This window comes from Erinaceus europaeus, chromosome 7 (assembly GCF_950295315.1).
Source record: "Erinaceus europaeus chromosome 7, mEriEur2.1, whole genome shotgun sequence".
Lineage (NCBI taxonomy): Eukaryota > Metazoa > Chordata > Mammalia > Eulipotyphla > Erinaceidae > Erinaceus > Erinaceus europaeus.
This window is the reverse complement of record NC_080168.1, coordinates 57103122-57117699: the sequence shown is the minus strand read 5'-3', so window position 1 is coordinate 57117699 and position 14578 is coordinate 57103122.

The following is a 14578-nucleotide window of genomic DNA, read 5'->3' as shown; positions in this document are numbered from 1 at the left end:
GACCTTCCACCTTCTGCATCCCACAATGACCTTGGGTCCATGCTCCCAGAGGGATAGAGAATGGGAAAGCTATCAGGGGAGGGGGTGGGATACAGAGATCTGGTGATGGGAACTGTGTGGAGTTGTACCCCTCCTATCCTACGGTTTTGTTAATGTCTCCTTTTTTAAATAAATAAATAAAAATAAAGTAGGGTGTTGGCAATAGCACTTCTCATTTTCTGTCATCCATAAATAAAAGTGTTTTGCCTGGTCATATTCCAGTGCTTCTCTATAGACTACTTTTTAAAAATATTTATTTATTCCCCTTTGTTGCCCTTGTTTATTGTTGTATTTATTACTGTTGTTGTTCTTATTGCTGTTGTTGGATAGGACAGAGAGAAATGGAGAGAGGAGGGAAAGACAGAGAGGAGGAGAGAAAGACAGACACCTGCAGACCTGCTTCACCGCTTGTGAAGCGACCCCCCTGCAGGTGCGGAGCCGGGGGCTCGAACTGAGATCCTTAACTCTGGTTCTTGCACTTTGCACCACATGCGTTTAACCAGCTGTGCTACCACCCGACTCCCTATAGACTGCTTTTTTTTTAGTATCTTTATTTACTGAATAGATGCCAGAAATTGAGAGGAAAGAGGAGATAGAGAGAATGAGAGACAAAGAGACACCTGCAGCACTGCTTCACCACTTGTGAAACTTTCCCCCTGCAGATGGGGGGGACCATGGGCTTGAACCTGGGTTCTTGCACACTATAACATGTGTGCTCAACCAAGTGTGCCACCACCTGGTCCCTATAGACTGCTTTTACCAGAATTACTACAGTTTTTTTTTAATTCTGTGTACCAATATTAAAGATTATGATTCACAGTCTAAAAGAAGGCTTAGGAAAGGCTTTCTCAAGAGAGAAAGAAAAAATGGGTGGAGGGGTAGGAGAAGAGCAGGTGGCTGAGCATCTGTTACCATATGCAAAGACGCAGGTTCAAGCCCCCAGTTCCCTACCTACAAGGGGCAGCTTCAGCAGTAGTAAAGCAGGGCTGCAGGTGTCTGTCTCTCATCCTTTATATCTCCCCTTTCCTTCCCACTGTCTGCCTCTATCCAGTAACTTAACAAAAGAAACATATCATTAAGAGGAAAAAAAAAAGAATGAAGAATAGCTGGGTGGTGGCATACCTGATTAAGTGTACACATTACAGTACACAAGGACCTAGGTTCAAACCCTAGTCCCACCTGCAGGGGGGAAGCTTCAAGAGAAGTGAAACAAGGCTACAGGTGTCTCTCTGCCTCTCTCCCTCTATGTCTCTCATCCTCTTGATTCTGGCTGTCTCTATTCAATAAATAAAGATAACAAAAAATTAAAATAATAAAATAAGAATGAAAAATTGGGGCCAGGAGATATCTTACCCAGTAGAACACATATTTTACTATGCACAAGGACCTGGGTTCAAGTTCCTGGCCACCACAAAGGAGCAGCAAGCAAGGAGGAAGCTTCACATGCAGTGAAGCAGTGCTGTGGTCTCTCTCCTCCATCTTTTCCCCCTCCCTGCCTGCCTTTCAACTTCTATATGGAAAAAATACAAATAAAGAGAACATTGAGATACCACCTCACTCCTGTGAGAATGGCATACATCAAAAAGGACAGCAGCAACAAATGCTGGAGAGGCTGTGGGGACAGAGGAACCCTTCTGCACTGCTGGTGGGAATGTAAATTGGTCCAGCCTCTGCAGAGACCAGTCTGGAGAACTCTCCCAAGGCTAGACATGGACCTCCCACATGACCCAGTAATTTCTCTCCTAGGGATATATCCTAAGGACTCCATAACACCCAATCAAAAAGATATGTGTACACCTATGTTCACAGCAGCACAATTCATAATAGCCAAAACCTGTAAGCAACCCAGGTGCCCAACAACAGATGAGTGGCTGAGAAAGCTTTGGTATATATACACAGTGGAATACTACTCAGCTATTCAGACTAATGAACCCACCTTCTCTGACCCATCTTGGATGGAGCTAGAAGGAATTATATTAAGTGAGGTTAGTCAGAAAGAAAAAGACGAGTATAGGATGATCCCACTCACTAACAGAAGTTGAGAAAGAACAGAAAGGAAAACACAAAGTAGAATTTAACTGAGTTTGGAGTATTGCAAACTCAAAGTAAAAAAACTCTGGGTGGAGGGTGAAGGTAGATATTCAGCTTCACTATAGGGAAATGGGGGTAGGAACACAGACCTTCAGTGGCGGGAATGGTGTTAATATCCACTTTAACTGACAGTCTTATAAATCACTATTTAATCAATATGAGGGGAAATATAAATTGAATGTCTTGAGCTTTTTGATACATAGACCCCAGTTATGAGTATATATTATTTCAATCGAAGCACTTAAGGCTTCAAATGTGTAACTGGATTGAATTTTAACAGTGGGCTTAATCTGTTAATACATGTCCAATAATGACTATGTATTTGAAATGTTAAATTACCTATAATCTTAGACCAGGGAGACCAGAAGCAACTAGTTGTATCACTATTTAAGATAACAGTTATATGTAAATAGCATCAAATGACGTAAATTATGGTGAGGTCTTGTATGATACAGCAAATCCTAACCATGTGATTTTCAAAGTAAACCAAATTTCCAAATAACCTGGTTAAAATAATAACTACCATTGCCTTCTTTAACTCTAAGACAGCAGGAACCTTCCCCATTCTCTGTAAAACCTGTATTTCTCCCAGTCCTGGAACTTCTGGGGCTTGGCTCATTTTCCTGCATGCTTCTCTTGATCCCTACCATTTGGTACTGCATCTGCTTCTTCTTCTTCTAGCGTTTGCCCTTCTTCTGTAGCCAGTCAACAGCGTCAGGTTGAGCCTGATGTCTGCTTGTTGCTGGCTTTGAAAGTGACTGGGATCCATGTGGATTCAGTCGGCTAGGAAGGATCGTCAGTTTCCCCAATAAATGGGTACTCACGGGATGCACCACGAGAAGGTTGATCCAGTGCATCCCACTGCATTTGCTGATCTCAACCAAATCAATACAACCAGTACCACCTCGACAAGTTTCACTCTGGACGATGTCCAGAAATGCCAGGCCTGGGATGTCAGCCATTCAGCTCCATTACTCTGGTGAGACCTTTCCCAGCTCACAGGACCTCTTAGTTCTATTTCAGGTGGTGCACCTCCTAACAAAGCCACAGAACCTAGGTATAGACCAGGGCCCATGAGATGGAGCACATGTGCTCCATAAATTAGGGGAAAATATATACCTTAAAGTCAAAGTGCACAATAGTTTGCAGTGATTCAGTGAGTGCAGCAAACAAGTAGAAAAACCGAAAAAAAAAAAAAAAAAAAAAAAAAGACACCATAAAGTACTTAATCAAATAGTTTCTACTTAGACCTAGATACCCTCCTCACCTACTTCTTATTTCACTTCCCTCAATCACTCCAAGGCTAACTATGTCAGACAAAGTAAGGACTACAAGAGCTGGATAAGGGCAAGAGACCAGCACACTTTAATGATGACCCTTTTGGTCACTACCAAGCCACCCCATCACCTGGGACCCCAGTCAGGGAATTCCTGATTCCCACACAGACATGATGGGCTTAGATCTCTAACAGATCCCTGTCTCCACTATCACTGGGTGGCCAACACTATATCGTTTCTTCTCCAAAACAGAAGATTCCGGGTGCATCTGGGTGACAAGTCTAGCAGATGGAGACTTGTCTCAAGTGGCCTCCCCCAGGGCTCTGTTCTGGCTCCTACGCTATTTAATATTTACATCAATGACCTCCCAGAAACTTCTTCAAGGAAGTTCATCTACGCCAATGACATCTGCTGTGCAACTCAGGCATCCAAGTTCGACATCCTCGAGGAAACACTCACGAAAGACATGTCTCTGATATCTGATTACTGTAAAAAATGGCGACTAATCCCTAGCACTGCAAAAACGGTATCATCTGTTTTCCATCTACACCATGCCTCGGCCTCGTGTGAGCTTAATGTGCAGCTTGGCGATACGAGAATCCGGCATGAAGCCCAGCCAGTCTATCTTGGCGTTACTCTCGATCGCACTCTGTCATTTCACGAACATCTCATAAAAACTGCAGCAAAGGTGGGCGCGAGGAATAACATCATTGCAAGACTGGCCAGCTCCTCATGGGGCGCGAGCGCTTCCACACTATGATCATCATCTCTGGAATTATGCTATTCCACTGCAGAATACTGTGCCCCAGTATGGTTCCGTAGCCCCCATGTCCACTTGGTCGATTCCAAATTATATTCCTCCATGAGGATAATTTCTGGAACCATCCATTCCACCCCGGTTCCATGGCTGCCAGTTTTTAGCAACATCGCCCCACCAGATATTCGTCAGGATGTGGCATCATCTAAGTTCATTTCCCACGTCTACACTCAACCGGACCTGCCAATATACGCGGATATCTTCGCCCACCCTGTCCAATGCTTGACATCTCGTCACCCAATCTGGTCCCCTACGCCTACACTGAACTTCTCTGTTCCAGACTCTTGGAAACAGAGTTGGCAGTCAGCTGAGGTAAAGAACAAACACCTCATCACAGACCCCTGCAAGCGTCAACCCGGCTTTGACCTAGCACGTTATGATTGGGCCCTCCTCAATCGCTATCGAACAGGCCATGGCCGGTGCGCCGCTATGTTCCATCGCTGGGGAGCCAGAGACGACCCGAACTGCCCCTGCGGCTACAGACAGACTATGACCCACATAGTCAACGACTGCCACCTCTCCAGATTCAAAGGAGGTCTCGAAACTTTACATCAGGCTCAACCTGACGCTGTTGACTGGCTACGGAAGAAGGGCAAACACTAGAAGAAGAAGAACTATCACTGGTCATTTGCATCAGGAATGACATAGGAATGAATCCCTCTTGTGGACTTCTACAGGACCTTGCCCTGAGTGTGAATCAATAACGGTAGGGACTATTCCATTCTCTGAAAGGAAATTGGGTTAACACGCTCTACCACTCAAGGAAGACTAGTCCTGCAGTAAGTGTAGCCTAGAATGTTCCTAACCATGACCACAGAATGTGAGCTCAGACCTGCAGGGAAGCAGAGATTACACAGGTTCCTACAACAAATATGGGCCCCAGATCAAATTAATGGGCTTTACAGTTAATATTTATATACTTTTCCCATATTTTGGAGTTACACTCTGTCCAGGTCCAGTTTTTTTGTCCTATTTCCAACTCTGACACCATCTCTCCAGACAATACCTTTAGCTGACCTGTGTGTTAGCTGTCAGGCTTGGGCCTCTTGGAATATACCTAAAACAGACCTACTAGCTTTTTCCAAAATGGAGAACCCAACTCTCATCTGCTATATTCTCACCTTTAGGTTCCTGATTATTAAACATTTGTTCTGCTTTATATCTTAATGCTATTTCAGCCACCAGGTTCCAGGTGCTACCATGATGCCAACCTGACTTCCCTGGGCAGATGACCTTACCATTATGTCCTAGAACCCCACCTCACCAGAGCCCTGCCCCAATACAGAAAGACAGAAACAGGCTGGGAATGTAGATCAACCTACCAACATCCATGTCCAGCAGGGAAGCAATTACAGAAGCCAGATCTCCCACCTTCTGCAGCCCACAATGGTCCTGAGTCCATACTCTAAGGATAAAGAACAGGAAAGCTTCCGATGGACAGGATGGGATACGGAACTCTGGTGTTGGGAATTGTGTGGAATTATGCCCCTCTTATCCTATGGTCTTGTCGATCATTATAAATTAATAACAATAATAATAATACTAAGCTATATAGGGGGTTGGGCAGTGGCACACCAGGTTAAGCGCACATAGTATGAAGCTCAAGGACCTATACAAGGATCCCAGTTCAAGCCCCCAGCTCCCCATCTGCACTTCACAAGTGGTGAAGCAGGCCTGCAAGTGTCTCTCTGTCTCTCTCCCTTCCTATCTCCCCCTCCCACTCTCAATTTCTCTCTGTCTTATCCAATAAAATTGAGAAAAAGATTTTTTTAATTCCTTTATTGGGGAATTAGTGTTTTACATTCAACAATAAATACAATAGTTTGTACATGCATAACATTCCCCAGTTTCTCATTTAACAATACAACCCCCACTATGTCATTTATCATTCTTCATGGACCTGTATTCTCCCCACCCACCCACCCCAGAGTCTTTTACTTTGGTGCAATATGGCAATTCCATTTCGGGTTCTACTTCTGTTTTCTTTTCTGCTCTTGTTGAGAAAAAGATTTTTAAAAGGACGCCAGGAGCAGTAGATTCATAGTGCCAGCACTGAGGCCCAGCAATAACCCTGGAAGCGGACACAACAAAAAAGGAAAACTACAGACCAATATCTCTGATGAACATAGATGCCAAAATATTAAACAAGATCTTGGCCAACTGAATACAGCAGCACGTCAAAAAGATTGTTCATCACAACCAAGTGGGATTCATCCCAGGAATGCAAGACTGGTTCAACATCCATAAGTCAATCAATGTCATTCACCACATCAATAAAAGCAAAGCAAAAAACCACATGATTATCTCAATAGATGCAGAGAAAGCCTTTGACAAAATCCAACACCCATTCATGCTCAAAACTCTACAAAAAAATGGGGATAGATGGGAAATTCCTCAAGATAGTGGAATCCATATTTAGCAAACCTACAGCCAGCATCATACTCAATGGACAGAAGCTGAAAGCATTCCCCCTCAGATCAGGGACTAGACAGGGCTACCCACTATCACCATTACTCTTCAACATAGTATTGGAAGTTCTTGCCATAGCAATCAGGCAAGAGAAAGAAACAAAAATCAACTCCAAATGGATCAAAGACCTGGATGTTAGACCAGAAACAATCAAATACTTAGAGGAAAACATTGGTAAAACACTTTCCCACCTACAGCTCCAGGACATCTTTGATGAAATAAACCCAACCGCAAGAAAGACTAAAGCAGAAACAAACCAATGGGACTACATCAATTTTAAAAGCTTCTGCACATCCAAAGAAACTATTAAACAAACCAAGAGACCCTTCACAGAATGGGAGAAGATCTTCACATGCCATACATCAGACAAGAAACTAATCACCAAAATATATAAAGAGCTCAGCAAACTTAGCGTCAAAAAAAGCAAATGACCCCATCCAAAAATGGGCAGAGGATATGAACAGAACATTCACTCCAGAGGAGATCCAAAAGGTTAACAAACATGAAAAACTGCTCCAGTTCACTGATTGTCAGAGAAATGCAAATTAAGACAAAATTGAGATATCACCTCACTCCTATGAGAATGGCATACATCAACAAGGACAGCAGCAACAAATGCTGGAGAGGATGTGGGGACAGAGGAACCCTTCTGCACTGCTGGTGGGAATGTAAATTGGTACAGCCTCTGTGGAGAGCAGTCTGGAGAACTCTCCCAAGGCTAGACATGGACCTTCCATATGATCCAGTAATTCCTTTCCTGGGAATATACCCCAAGGACTCCATAACACCCAACCAAAAAGAGGTGTGTACTCCTATGTTCATAGCAGCAAAATTCATAATAAAACCTGGAAGCAACCCAGGTGCCCAACAACAGATGAGTGGCTGAGAAAGCTGTGGTATATATACACAATGGAATACAATGAACAATGAACCCACCTTCTCTGACCCATCTTGGACAGAGCTAGAAGGAATTATGTTAAGTGAGCTAAGTCAGAGAGATAAAGATGAGTATGGAATGATCCCACTCATCAACAGAAGTTGAGAAAGAAGATCTGAAAGGGAAACTAAAAGCAGGACCTGACTAAATTGAAAGTAGGGCACCAAAGTAAAAACCCTGTGGTGAGGGGTAGACATGCGGGCTTTCTGAGCCGGTGGGGGGTTGGGGTGGGTGGGTGGGATGGGACACAGTCTTTTGGTGGTGGGAATGGTGTTTATGTACACGCCTAGTAAAGTGTAGTCATATAAATCACTAGTTAATTAATATGAGGGGGGGAAATTAGTTGTATGTCTCAAAGTTTTTAAAACACAGACTGAGTCTTTTTAATACATAGGCTGTGTATTTGATATGCGGACTCTCTCAAAAGCCTAGACCAAGTAGATCAGAAGCAACCAATGGCACAGCTATATACAAGATACAGCAAACCCTAACAAAGGGACTTTTCAAAGTTAACCCAATTACCAAATAATGTTATGATAACATTAACTATCCATTGTCTTTTTGAACCCTAGGACAGCAGGAACCTCACATATCCACTATAGAGTCTATATTTCCCCCAGTCCTGGAACCTTAAGATAGGGCCCACTTTCCCGTATGCCTCTCCCAATCCATATCAAATAATATTGCATCAGCCGATCACAACCTAATCAACGCAACGATTGCCACCTCAACATGCTTCAGCTCAGTGTCCAGAGACTTCAGGTGTGGAGTGACAACCCTTCAGCTTCATTACTCGGGTGAGACCTTTCCTTTCATAGTATTCTCTAATTCCATCCCAGGTGGATCACTTTCTAACAAAGTCCCAAAACCTAGATATAGACCAGGTTCTGTGAGAGAGAGCATATGTTCACAGGTATCCATAAACTAATACAAAATATATACCTGAAAGTAGAAGTACACTAGAGTTTGCAGTGAGTACCCTCCCCCCAACACTTCCTCTCCACTATTCCAACCTTTGGGTCCATGATTGCTCAACAATTTGTTTGGCTTTGTATGTTAACTCTCTTTTCAGCCACCAGGTTCCAGATGCCATCAGGATGCCGGCCAGGCTTCCCTGGACTAAAGACCCCACCAATGTGTCCTGGAGCTCCGCTTCCCCAGAGACCCACCCTACTAGGGAAAGAGAGAGGCAGACTAGGAGTATGGACTGACCAGTCAACGTCCATGTTCAGCAGGGAAGCAATTACAGAAGCCAGACCTTCCACCTTCTGCAACCCACAATGACCCTGGGTCCATGCTCCCAGAGGGATAGAGAATGGGAAAGCTATCAGGGGAGGGGATGGGATATGGAGATTGGGTGGTGGGAATTGTGTGGAATTGTACCCCTCCTACCCTATGGTTTTGTTAATTTATCCTTTCTTAAATAAAAAATAAATTTAAAAAAATAATAATAATCCTGGAAGCAAAAAAAAAAAAGAAGAAGAATGCAAAAGGCTTCCAGTGGAGGGGAGGGGATGTGGAACTCTGGTGGAGTTGTGCCCCTCTTACCCTATGGGGTCTTGTTGATCATTGTTGAATCAATAATAAAATTAATTAAAATGTTAAAAATAATAATAGTAATGATGATGACTAAATAAAATCCCACTAATTCCCACTTTCATTTTGTACTTGTTAGGCCTGTTTTCAAAGTCAAAAACATCATTGGTCCAGTTTCACATTTTGTAAATATTATGTTGATGTTCCAAAGCCCCTGTACCCCAACTCTTGATTCTTTCCCCATTTTTGATTTGTCTGCTTCATCAGAACCAGAGGAACAAAATTACTCAAGAAAAAAAAAAAGGGGGGAGGGAGAGAGTATGCAGTCAGGTGATAAATATTTGGCATAAAATGAGCAATGCAAAGTATTTCCTGTGACAATTTTTCATATTCCTTTGTAATTAAGTTATGTAAAGAGCAGTAGCCTGCAATTATTTTTAATAAAGAATCTGACCTAAGCAATTTTATTACTTCCATTGAGTTATCTGGATGCTAAGTCCCTTGTGTTCTTGACAAAGTATGCAATTTCCACACAAGTGTACATCTGAGTCATACTCTTTTAAAGTTTACACAATCCTGAGTCTCCACATTCTGTTATAACAAGATAAAAACTTACAAATGATGAGTGAAAGTGACTATGCTACAACCTGCCATTTTATTCAGGAAAGAAAAAAGAAAAACTCAAAAATTCAAAAGAGTGACTAGTTGAATTTTCTCCTACTACCATAAAACCTATACCAATGAAATTGTGTGTGCTTGGGGGCAGACAGTGGCGTTTCCAGTTAAGCACACACATCTCCATGCACAGGGGCCCAGGTTCAAGTCCCTGGTCCCTACTTGAGGGGGTTTGAATTCCTCTCCTTTGTGAGAGGTGAAGCAGTGCTGCAGATGCCTGTTTCTCTCTCCCTCCTCATTTCCCCTTTCCCTTTCAATTTTTCTCTGTCCTTTCAAAGTAAATTTAAAATAACAATAAGATACCAAAATTGTAGAAATGACAAGTAAACGAAAAACATACCAACATTTTAGCAACTGTTTTTATTACTGACTTTGGGTAGGGGGAAAAGAGCCCTTGTTAAGCCTAACTATGCCTTTGACAATGGCTGACTCTCTGACTCTGAGGTAATATTTTTCTTTTTTTTTTTTTCCTTTTTACGTGTTAATGATTTCCATGGCAACTTCCCATCTGCTCCCCACTATTTTCACAGGCTTTTTAAATTAAGCTTACATATGTTAGTGTTTCCAAGATTATCTCTGTGTTTGCATAAACCATATGGCTCTTTGACAAAGTCGGCTACGCCAATAACATTAGAGCAGTATTTAAATGTCATGTCTATTTTGTAAGAAAAGAAAGCAAATGAAGCTGGAGTGGGAAGCAGCACAAACTTAATCATGATCAATCTTTACACCAGCAACTACAGTCTGCTCTTTTCCAAATAAGTGAGTGATTTCTAGTCCCCAAAGCAGGCATTGTACTCAGAATATATTTCTGTTTATCAAATACTGTGAGTTTCTAGGAATCCGTAAGTTTCCCAGTGTGACTTCACATTAGCTGTCTTTGTGATTTGAATCATACACATTTTATAAAGACCATGTAAAAGAGTTTAAAAGAGGAATTTTCATCCACATTTTCCCCCCAACTTCAGTTTCACTTTATGAGGGAATGTTGATTTACAGGGTTACCACTGTTATGGGGACATATCAGTATTTCTCACCCTCCACTAGACCATCACCATCCTGATCTCTAACCTCCTCTTAGAAGGTCAGGTCCAGGGAGTTGGGTGGTAGTGCAGCGGGTTAATTGCAGGTGGCACAAGGACCGGCGGAAGGATCCCGGTTCGAGCCCCTGGCTTCCCACCTACAGGGAAGTCACTTCACAGGAGGTGAAGCAGGTCTGCAAGTGTCTGTCTTTCTCTCTCCCTCTGTCTTCCCCTCCCCTCTCAATTTCTCTCTGTCCTCTCCAACAACAATGACATCAATAACAACAATAATAACCACAACAATAAAACAAGGGAATAAATAAATATAAAAATCTTTTTAAAAATAGGTCAGGTCCTAACCTGCTCTTAAGCACACCTTCCCTCCCCCTTCTGAGGACGATACTAAGCTGCAACACACCATAGTCCTTGGAGCTTTCACCTGTATTACCCTTGGTTTTTGTTTGTTTATTTTTATTTGTTTATTTATTTTTTAGTTTTTTACTATGCAGCTATTAAGAACAATGAACTCACCTTCTCTGACCCATCTTGGATGGAGCTAGAAGAGTTATGTTAAGTGACCTAAGTCAGAAAGACAAAGACTGAGTATGGGATAATCCCACTCAAACAGAAGTTGAGTAGGGCTGTAGCACAGCGGGTTAAGCGCATGTGGCGCAAAGCACAAGGACCCGCATAAGGATCCTGGTTTGAGCCCCTGGCTCCCCACCTGCAGAGGAGTTGCTTCACAAGCAGTGAAGCAGATCTGGAGGTGTCTATCTTTCTCCCCCTCTCTGTCTTCCCCTCATTTCTCTCTGTCCTATCCAACAACAACATCAATGACAACAACAACAATCACTACAATAATAAAATAACAAGGGCAACAAAAGGAAATAAATATTTAAAAGATTTTTTTTTAAGTTGAGAAAGAACAGAAAGGAAAACTCAAAGCAGAATCTAAGTTTGGAGTAGGGCACCAAAGTAAAAATCTCTGGGTGGAGGGTGAGGGTAGATATTCAGCTTCACTGGGGAGTGGGGAGGACCACAGACCTTTGATGGTGGGAATGGTGTTTATACACACTCCTATTAACTTGTAGTCTCATAAATCACTAATTAATATGAGGGGGAAAACTGATTGAATGTCCAAACTTGTTGATGCATAGACCATAGGCTGAGTATATGATCCTTCAGTCTATGCACTTAAGACTTCAAATTGGTAATCAGATTTAATTTTCAACAATGGGATCAAATTGTTAATACATTTCTAATAATGACTTGTTCTTTTGAAATATTGACTCTTATTTTTACTAGATAGGACAAACAAATGGAGAGAGGACAGGGAGACAGAAGAGGGGGAAAGAAAGACAAGACACCTGCAGAGGTGCTTCACATCTCATGAAGCAGTGTTTATTTTATATTGATACCAGAATTATTGATAGGGCTTGGTGCCAGCACTATGAATCTGCTGCTCCTGGCAGCCACTTTCTTTCATTCCTTTTTTCTTTTTTTTTTATTCTATTTTTACTGGATATGACAGAAATAGAAAGAGGAGGGGGTGATACAGAGGGAGAGAGGAAGATAAAACACCCACAGACCTGTTTCACCACTCACAAAGCATCCCTGCTCCAAGTGGGAAGCAGGGGCTTGAACCCAGGCCCTTGGACATGGTAATATGTGCTTAACTGGGTTTACCACTACCCAGCCCCCACATGTGCTTTGCTCTGTCTCTTCTAAGATCCCAACCATGAGTTAGACGATCCAGTATTTGGTGTTCTTCCTGGCTTATTTTACTCAACCTGATTCTGTTACTCCATCATGCTATAGCAAAGGAAATTAAATTAAGAGGAAAAGCCAACAGAACCCTTCACCACTCACTAAAAACAAAAGACAAGTTAATATACATATTTGCTGAGAGTGAGAGACAGTGTGTGAGGTGCAAGCATTGGCGTACCTAGTAAAGCATACATGTTACCATGGGCAAGAACCCGGGTTCAAGCCCCAGAGCATCATCTGCAGGGGAGAAGCTTCATGAATGGTGAAGCAGTGCTACAGGTCTTTCTCTTCCTTTCTATCTTTCCCATCTCTCACAATTCAACTTCTATCTCTCTTAAAAATACCTATTTTTAAAGGGACCAGAAGCAGTGGATTAGAACTGCAGATATTCAGTCCCAGTGATAGCTCTGGTGGCAAGAAGAGAGGGAGGGGGAGGAAGAAGGGAAGGGAAGGGAGGGGAGGGGAAGGGAAGGGTGGGGAAGGGTGGGGAAGGGTGGGGAGGGGAGGGGAGGGGAGGGGAGGGGAGGGGAAGGGAGGGGAAGGGAGGGGAAGGGAGGGGAAGGGAGGGGAAGGGAAGGGAAGGGAAGGGAAGGGAAGGGAGGGGAAGGGAGGGGAAGGGAGGGGAAGGGAGGGGAAGGGAGGGGAAGGGAGGGGAGGGGAAGGGAGGGGAAGGGAGGGGAAGGGAAGGGAAGGGAAGGGAAGGGAAGGGAAGGGAAGGGAGGGGAAGGGAAGGGAAGGGAGGGGAAGGGAGGGGAAGGGAGGGGAAGGGAGGGGAAGGGAGGGGAAGGGAGGGGAAGGGAGGGGAAGGGAGGGGAAGGGAGGGGAAGGGAGGGGAAGGGAGGGGAAGGGAGGGTGTTGTTAAAATATCGGAAGGCTCTTGCCGGCCGGGTTGGCTTGCTTCACGGTGGTGAACAGAGACGCGGAGACAACGGCTGGGCAGGGAAGCTGTATTTCTTTATTCAGGAACAACGATTCATAAACTAAGACAAACTAATCACCAAACAGAACTCTGCTGTCTCTTTGCGGCGGCGCAAGCACTCTCTCTTACTCTGCAACTCAGGAACCCCTCTCCCTTACTCTCGAACTCAGAAACTCTCGCACTCTCGCACTCTCGAACTCCGGAACTCAGGAACTCTGTCACTGGGGAACTCAAGAACTCTCGGACTCCGGAACCCTCTCCCAGGGTCCCTTGGGGCGGGGCCAAGCGGCCCGCGAAATTAACTGGACTGATCCAATTCTCTTGGCGGGGGGGGAGGGCTAGAACAAGCCAATGTAAAGCATACGACAATTCCCCCTTTTCTTTTTAACTAAATGACTACAGTATCAAGGGTGTGGGGTGAACAGAAACATATATAACAAAAACCAGCATGTTGCCAAGGGAAGGCCTGAGGGGGCCATATCTGAAAAAAAACCATTTCTTGCCTCGGGGGGCTACTTGCCTCAACGGGCAATTGCATGGGGGTGGGGAACGGCCTAGGGTCCCACAGGCAGCTGGCTGCAACTTACTTACTATGAAACAAAACTTGTTATTAGCATATCTACTGCACGATCCAACGTTTCTAATAGAGAAGGAATTTGAGACTTTTACATATCAACAACGTCTTTTAACCTTTTGTTACACCCATTCAAGATGGAGACACACCCTAGGTGTGGGCCGGAGAGGAAACCTCAGGCATGAGAATAATTAGCATAGCCATTGTGCGATCTACCATTTCTAATAGAGAAGGTAGTGTTTTACATATCAACAAGTCTATTTAACCTTTTGTTTAGACCAACTTAGTTGAAATATATTGATTGTTAACTAATTTTTACCTCAGACTTTAAATGTAAGTTAATTTTTATCTTTATGAGAATTACGTTGAAAACCTTTTTTATTTATCTTTGACTAGTAAGAATTTAGCCTTAAAGCTACTGTTTACCAAACTTTAAACATACACATAAACATAGT